Source organism: Callorhinus ursinus, unplaced genomic scaffold, assembly GCF_003265705.2.
Source record: "Callorhinus ursinus isolate GAN/ISIS: 27379988/994484 unplaced genomic scaffold, GSC_fseal_2.0 scaffold23, whole genome shotgun sequence".
NCBI classification, from domain to species: Eukaryota; Metazoa; Chordata; class Mammalia; order Carnivora; family Otariidae; genus Callorhinus; species Callorhinus ursinus.
In genome coordinates, this window is record NW_027397085.1 from 3934053 (window position 1) to 3942757 (window position 8705).

At 37.2% G+C, this 8705-nt stretch overlaps 1 long non-coding RNA gene across 1 annotated transcript; it reads left to right on the plus strand.

Annotated features, from left to right (window-relative positions):
• The first annotated feature begins 2080 nt into the window (after nt 1-2080).
• Nucleotides 2081-7484, plus strand: LOC141374912 (uncharacterized). Its single transcript, XR_012382115.1, has 3 exons — nt 2081-2106; nt 6703-7145; nt 7430-7484. It is a non-coding gene; the product is annotated as an uncharacterized lncRNA (long non-coding RNA).
• Nucleotides 7485-8705: the final 1221 nt, after the last annotated feature.

Consider the following 8705-nt stretch of genomic DNA (forward strand, 5'->3'; position numbering starts at 1 on the left):
ATCAAATACACTGCAGTGGTACTTTTTGTGTGGAACAAACTATAACCATAACTAAAAGAAATGTTCTCTCTAAAATAAAGATATGACCATTAAATAGTCCCTATAAATACTTCTCTAGTCAAATAAAGGATACAGCAAAAATAATTACTGAATAATTCAAATTACTCAGGAACATTAACTCTGTTTCAAGGAAAAATACTTTTGCTTACCATAATTTTCCAAAATGGCCATTAACCACGATCAAAATTATTAGACTGGTTGGTGAGACTTTAACCCACATCAGTGATAATGGTAATTGCAGCCGTCACACACATTGCTCTATACTTTACATGCATTATAGTCCCTAACACCCATAAAAACCCTAAGTAATCGGGACTACTGGGGAGGAAACTAAGTCTGAGAGGTTAAATAGCATGTTCATGGTCACATGGCTAGTTAGCAGCAGAACCAAAATTGAAACCTACTATATTTAGCATATGAGTGAAGAACTACAGCTCTAGTTATACTATAAAGATAAATTTATATAAAAATTCCTTCAACTTTTTTCTTCTTGTTATTATTAATAGTTTCTATCTCTATAGTACCTTAACACGTATCATTACGTTTGATCCTCACCACACCCTATGAAATTTGTAGGACAGATGGTGAGATCTTCTTTTTATGGACAAGGGAAATCGAAGGTCAGAAGTTTTGACTTGCCAGAGTCACCAAGTTGGATCCACAGCATGCAGTAATCTTTCCATAACATGCACTGCCTGCTTGAAGCACATCTCAAAATTGACAGAGAATGAGTATTAAAGAGACACAACTGAATTGCCTACAATACCAAACAAAACAAAAAACTCAGTGGATGTTTGACAAAATGATAATTCCAGACCAGAAGTGGAGATAGAAACCATTTCTTTTGATATTGTAAAAGACAAAGCTATTATAAAATTATTTCCTGTAAAATGATTTTGGATAATGAAAATGTCACATTTGGTCTTTGACTTGATGATCCCAGATAAGAAGAGGCCAACCATCACACACCAGTCATTAACTTTCTCCCAGTCCATAACTGAGGGCTGAATGATATGTGACTTCTGAACCACAGAATCCAAATACCTGCTATTTTTATCTGATGGCTGGTACAGTCCAGACTAAAACTATGTTTTTCTCATTTCAATTCTAGACACTAGCATTGTTTCACAGAGCTTCTGTCCATCAGGGAGTTTTGTTGAACAATGTGACATATACTTATGACCTAAAGTGTTGAGCTGAAAAGACAAATGACACCTGAAACCAGAAAAGGTCAGCTTTCTTCAGGGATGAATCCTTGTTAGAGATTTTAGAGTCCACAATAGCTATCTGAAATTCTTGACTGCTCCTTTTTTTTTTTCTTTTGGCCCGTGTTGAAAAATTAGGAATTAAGATATCTTGTACAGCCTTCAGCCTAAGCCAGCCTGATAAGTCCCTGGAGTGTGATATGGGATATGTGGGAAGTTCAGACTCCTAAAATCTCTCCCCCATTGGTTAATAACAAGGTCTGAAATTCCACTGAAATGTCTCATTTTTCTGGGACTAATATTTAAAATCAGCATAATATTAAACACATGATTATAATAGTTCTGTATAGCATTATATTATATATAATACATAATTTATAATAATATAAACCCTCCAAGAGAGGTTCATAAGCATTATTACACTAACCAAAATTTATTTCTTATATTTTATTTTAAAGGAATAGCTACTTTAGAATTGGGCTCTGTTGGAAGAAAGATTACAAAGAAATTGTAGGGACCAAGTTTTAATAAGGACCTCTCGCGGTAAAGACCAGCCTTGGTTGGGACCTTACTTAGAGTCCAAGAAGTCAGCAGACTTCTTCTAGAGTCCAAGAAGTCACCAGACACACCATGGTGTGCTGGACACACACAACACATGACCTGACCAGTGTCCTGGCCATCAGATGGGCTCACAAGGATAAAACATAATAGACATGTATCCTTCCTAATGCCAGGTCCCAAATCCCTGGTTGCCATGGAACTGGGGCTTCAGAATCTTAGGAGGTTTTCATGACACAAAGAGCACATCATGCCATAGAAGTCAGCCTGGAACCTTCTGCAAGTAAGTCACTAGCCATTTATAAGCTTTAATACTGCAGTACTTTCTTTATCTACCTTTCAGTGATAGTCTGCCCTTGATAAGGGCAGTTCACACAACAAATGAGAAAGGAGGAGAATATTACTTATGCCCACAATCCCTGAATATGAATATGCTTAAAGCTTTCTCAAGCATGGTGATCTCAAAAATCATAAGGTACTTAATCAGCGATACAACTAAAATTGGATTTAATGTTTTAGAAAAATGAATTTAAAAAATTTCTCAGACTTGACTGGAAGAAGATTAAATTTCCAAAAAAATCAAGCACTAAATATTTAGGGTTTCCTTTTAGTTTTTAATATGGCCTCAAATGGCTTTCAGACTTGATCTTGCAGGCCAAGATGCTATAGCAGGGGAGAGCCTTGGCTGGGAGGACACCGGATTTAGCATCTACATTCTATAAATAGAACAGGTGGCCACAATTCAGATAAAACAAATTGTTCTACTCTGCTGGGAGAGAAAATGAAAGTTCCCATATTTTCCTCATTTGTTTATTTTTTTCAATTACCAAACATTTTTTCCAATATAATAGATAAACATCCTCATTACAGATTGTGTGGATGATATATACACCCATGGATAAATCAAAAGGAGGAAAACCTTGTACTTGGTCCCACCACGCAGAAACAACTGTTTGTGTGTTATTTCAATATATTTCTTTTGCCTTTTTGTGTGATGCCTAGATTTTTAACATGGTATTTACATAATTGCAATCACGCTATAATTTATGACCTGCTTCCCTCCCTTAACATTATTGCAGAACTCTTTTATATTGCAAATTATGTAAACCTTATTTTTCATTGCTGAAGTGAATGGAATACATAATCCATCTTCTAATTTTGAGTGATTTAAGATGTTTCACTATCTAAGCAATGCTGTGATGGATATCTTTGTGGACTAAGCTTTGCCAGATTTTTAAATACTTAAAACGGACTTCCAGAAGTGGGATTATTGGATCTAAAGGAATAAACATCTACGTGACACCTACTGTTAATCTAAATCCTAAAAGACCAGTTGAGTCTCCCATAGATGCTTTTACCTACTCCATCTTAAACAGCTCTGAGTATTATCATTTAAACAGTTGCTGTTTTAATAAAGAGAAATGTTATTTTGGGTTTTTATTGGCATTTCTTTATTCCTAGGGCAGTTGAACATTTTCTTGGTATATTAGCTAAGTAATTATAGGGCATTTTGTGAATTTCTTATTCATACCAAATAGCAAAGTCTACATTTTTTTCTCAATGATTGGTGAGATTATTTTATAAAAACAATTTTAGTTGCTGCTAATTTTCATCGTTCAATTTATCTTTGTGTTGATTATGCTTTTAATTTTTAAAACTACAAACATTTTAAATTTGCATGTAGAAATATGTATGTATACTTTGTGATCTGGCTTGCTTATTATTGTTTTTTAATCCAGAGAAGTAGCAGGGAAGTAACGATGCTTCCCTCTCAGTGGCTTTTCCTTACAGAAGTACCTTATCAAAATTTGATGAGCAGGAAGAAAATCACTTTTGTAAAGTTAGGGTTCATCGTGGGCTTATTACTTGGTACAATTCTGAATTGTTAGAGGTCACTTTCTTTTGATGTTTTAATTCCAGTGCATATAGATAAAAAGCCAGCAATGAGAGCAAGGTCTCCTTACAAACAGATTTAAATGTCAGACTTTTAAATGCTCTGGAAGGTTTTGATCAGGAATTGGGGGAGGAATACTAAGGTGGTAAATCCTTTATGGGGGAGAAAAAAAGAAGAGTACAGAAATGGATGAATGGCTATTGAACAAACAAGTGAAGGAACACCTTATCTATGCAAATTTTAGCCTTCTCTAGAACTCAGGGGTGAACTCTATTTTTATTTGGGACTCGTCTCCTCTAGTCCTCCAAGGCTCTGACTGTGGAGATCCCCAGGAGTTTTCTACACAGTCTCTCTTCCGCTTGCAAGTGAAGTCTGCCTGCTGGGTACACATACTCCTCCTCCCTAACCTCTACTGTCAAAGGTCCACATTATTTAATCACGGAAGAAAATGGAAATCACATCATTGCCCTGTGTTAAGACCAAATAAATAACACTTACAGAATGTCATCAACCCTAAACATTTTAATGAATATTAACTGAATAAGTTGGGTAGCATTGAACCAATGTCTACGATACAAGTGGTAGTTCTTACAAACAAAGCAAATACTAATCGATTGCTTACAATGTGTCAGGCATTATTTCAAGTGCCTTACATATATTAATCCCTATGATGACTCTATGAGGTTGGTACCATTCCTGGCCACGTTTTGCAGACAAGGAAACCACAGGTTGGATAAATGTCTCAAAGTTACACAGTTAATAAATGGTGGAATTAGTCAGGATTCATCATGAGCCATCTGGCTTCTGAGTTTCTGCTCTTTATGGTATGATGTCCTGTTTTGCCTAAAAATGCTGTTCTGCCTTGAGCAAAACCAATAATACCACTAGAGCCATGTGACATAACTATTGAGGACTTTGTTACAAAATAAACATGAAAATTAAGCAAAATAAATGTATAGTGAAAGCTGCTACTTATTGAAACACCAGCTTCCTCTGGTGCTCCTGGGAAAGTATCTAATGCAGAAAAGAAAAAAAAAACAAAAAAACTTAAAAACGAACAACCAGAAAACAAAAACCAAAAACCCCCACCAAACCAATAACCTCAACACAAAAAATAAGACGAAACAATTTGTTTTCCCTTGTTCTTCCTTTCACCCAGAGTGACATTATTTGTGTAATTACAACATGTTAAATAGAATCCTAGCAACTTAGAATTAAGGTCATCTAGTCCTACCTGCCTCCCACCCACTGCAGAAATTCTTTTACAATAGTCCTGCTGACAATCATTCAGCCCTTGATGGAAGACCCACACTGACATAGCTCACCAATTAGTAAGATGGCCTCTTAGGTGGTAGTCTCCTTACCTAGAGATACAATTTGCCTATTTGTAAAGTTCATTTACATGCTAAACAAATGTTTGCTGAGCCCCTCTGCTATCTGCTTCCACCATGAAATCAGCTCTGGGAATCCAGACTGATATACAGGGACTGATTTACACCGTATTTTCTCTAGTACAATTTTTTTTAAGTTTGAATTTTGCTTGCAATGATAGAGTATCCGTTAACATATAAGCATAACAATTTTTATTATCAGTCACTTGCAAGTCCCATAAATTGTTTTTACAGCAATCAGCTAAGTGCGTTGGTCCCATATTGGGAACAACCTATATGCCATCAACAACAGAATGGATGGACACAACGTAATCTGTTAACTCAGTGGATACACTACAGAGTACTGTAACACCCAAGAATGCACAAACTGCAACCAACAGCAACCACATGGATGAATCTCACAGAGTAAAAACAGCCCAACAAGGCAAAGTGTATACCACATGATTCTATTTCTAATTATGTACAGTTCAAATCAGTCAAAACTAATCACTATTAGTAGAAGTCAGATTGTGGTTACTCTTGGAGGAGAGTGATGGTGGGAGACATGAGAGGTCTTCTGGGGCGCTGGGAAGGTTCTGTTTCTTAATCTGGGTACTGACTGCTCAGGTGTTTACTTTGTGAGAATTCATCAAGCTGTACACTCAAGATTTTTGTATTTCGCTATATGTATATTACACTTCAATCAACAATACACACAAAGAAAACCATTATTAGAAACATTAGGAAAAAATCCCATCAGATTTAAGAAGAACATGGGTCAGATAATGGAAAAAATTCAATTTACATTCTTCAGTGGAATGCATATAAGCACTCGGTTCAGAAAATGGAAGAGAGCCAAAGCATTACCGTTAGTAAATATGTCCTGGAAAAAAAATAGCCCCAATTTCCGTAATGGGAAAAGCCACTGGCAGAGCTCTGTGACATAAAATGAATGAACAAGGACAGTCATATTCGGACCTTCCCAAGATTCTGAGGACTTATGCTGGCAAGAAGCCATCTGATAGAGTACAACTGGGGGAGGCTTGGGGCTCAGCTGCCTCTTCTGGAAAGATCTTTCTGGCTCAGAGCCACGGGTTTGCTTTATATATTTTTTGGTTTTTTGTTTTAACATGCTGACTTGGCAGTTCTGTTCCTTATTACGAGAGTACTGCTTTATGTTCTTTGCATTCTATTTGAATGCTGTAGTGCTGTGGAGTGTACGTTGGCTTTTAGAAAACAAGTTTTCATTCAGTAAGAAAACCTTTTGAGTTTTATGTTTGAGATAGCAAAACCTTCAATCACATGGATTTGAGCTGAATAACCAACTGAAATAGATATATATTCATGTATTCAGAGTTCCTTCAATGATCATGCTTTCCCCTCTTCTTTCTGCTTATCTTTTAAGACCCACCTCAAATGCCACCTCCTCCATGAAGCCTTCCACAAAGCCCCTTCAGCATTCACTGCTTTCTCATTTTCTTCCATTGAACTTTGTGTGTGTGTTTATTTAGCATTTCTAAAGGGAGATAACATGGTACAGTGGTATAGCGGCCTTTGTATTATAAAGATCAAAGTTTCCTAATTTCTCTGAGTCCAGATTTTCTTATTTTTCCAGGATTGAGTTATACTGATGATCAATAGCATCTGTAACATATCTGGCATATAGAAGAAATCCAAAAGAAGATGCTCACTTTCCCCTCACCCTGCTCCATTTGTCTCTGCCAACATGTATCACCTCCTAATATGCAACAGTATAAGCTCTTTACACTTACTGTTTTGTTCAGTGATAAATTCCAAATGCCTAGAATAATGCCTGCAACACTGTAGACACTCCACAAAAATATCTAGGGAATGAATGAATGAATTCCTTTTCACCACTCCTACCATCCCACCCAGGAAGCCTGGTAGACTTATTAACCATCACCAGGTTAAGCTCTTTGAGAGCAGGAATCCTCCTCCATGCAGCTTCTTCTAACCTCCACAGAGCATGACACAGTGCTTTGCAAACGGAAGAAGGCTACTGAGAAGTCATCAGCAAGTGTGAATTAACACTCACAGGTAAAAGCAACATAGAGTAGATTTAAACAATCAAGTTAAGAGTAACAAAACCCTGGCATTAGCAGCACAAAAGAGCATCAACACCTTAGCCTAAGCAGTATTCTGGGTCACAATAGATTAATGTATGTGTTGTTTGGCTTAAGATTGCAGCCAACCCTCTCAATACATATCAGTATAGAAATGTGAGAGGAGAAGAAATAAATCAATGCCAGAAGAGGAAACTGCTTAGTGTTATTAAATGAACCTTTCTTCTTCTTTTTTTGTTTGCTTATTTTATACTACAGAAGAAGTATAATGGCCTGCAGATATATATAAAGAAATGAAACAAAATGCTTGGACAAAGTACTGGAAACTATAAAAGTAAATAATTAAAGTGACTATACTCTGTGGTATTTGGCTAACACTAAATGAAGTTTTGTAGTAAAATAAATCTAATGCTGTTTCACTTAGAAAATGAAATATACATTGGCTTATGTATGGGAGTGGGGTGGGGTTTGAAGACTATTACTAAGCAGTAAGAAGTATATTTTTGGCTCTCCTGAATTCTGTGAGAAGTAGAAGGTAGAGGGTTAATCACTTGGGCTTTGAAATCCTGCAATTGAACTTGAATCTGGGTTCCTTCACTTGCTAGCTTTGAGTGATTTTTCCAATTTACCTGAGCTCCATGACAGCCGGAATTCTCCAGAGCAAGTGCTGAGAAAGATGGAAGCTGTAATTTTTACATCTTAATCTCCAAAGTGACATACCAACAAGTACTTCTGCCATATGTTATTGGTCACACAGACCAATTTTAGTACAATATAGGAAGACTACACAACAGTCTGAACACCGGCAGGTGGGGGGCATCTTGGAGGCTGTCTACTGTAAATGGCTAAAACAGCTGGAGGCTGGTGGGTATCTCTCTCCAATGGGCTTTCCATGTAACTAGCTTGGGCATCCTTACTGCATGTAAGTCTCAAGGTAACCAGGTTTCCAACGATGTGATTCATCTTACCCCGAGGGAACATTCTAAGGTAAGAATATGGAAGCTGCCAGTATTCCTAAGTCCGGCGCTCAGAAATATTGGAAACTACATCTGACAATATCTTATTGGTCCAAGAAGTCACAGAGCCAACCCAGTTTCAAGGGCAGGAGAAGCAGACTCTATCCCTTGGCAAGGTTACACTTTAAGAGAGGGTGTTGGATCAGAGAGGTCAGTCACAGGTATTGTTAAAAATAATCTAACATATGTGGTAAAGGAGAGGGCAAACAAGAGAGTGGCATTGGTTTTTTTTGGGAGAAGTTAATACCAAACTGGGCTTTGACATAAATTGAGACCTAGAATTGTAGAGAGGAGGTCTGATGGCAAGAGCTGTTCAGGGGCTAAATGCAATGCAATTGCATGGAGGCCAGAATGTATGAGTCACTTGTGGGATGTATGGAAATTTACTTGGCAGGAATAGGAAAGTCACATCAGGGACAGACAAGAGATGAGGACAGAGACAACTGCCAAAGGGCCCTAAATGCTAAACTGAGAACCTGCACTTGGAAGGAGCCTCTACAGATTCCACAGGAAATGAT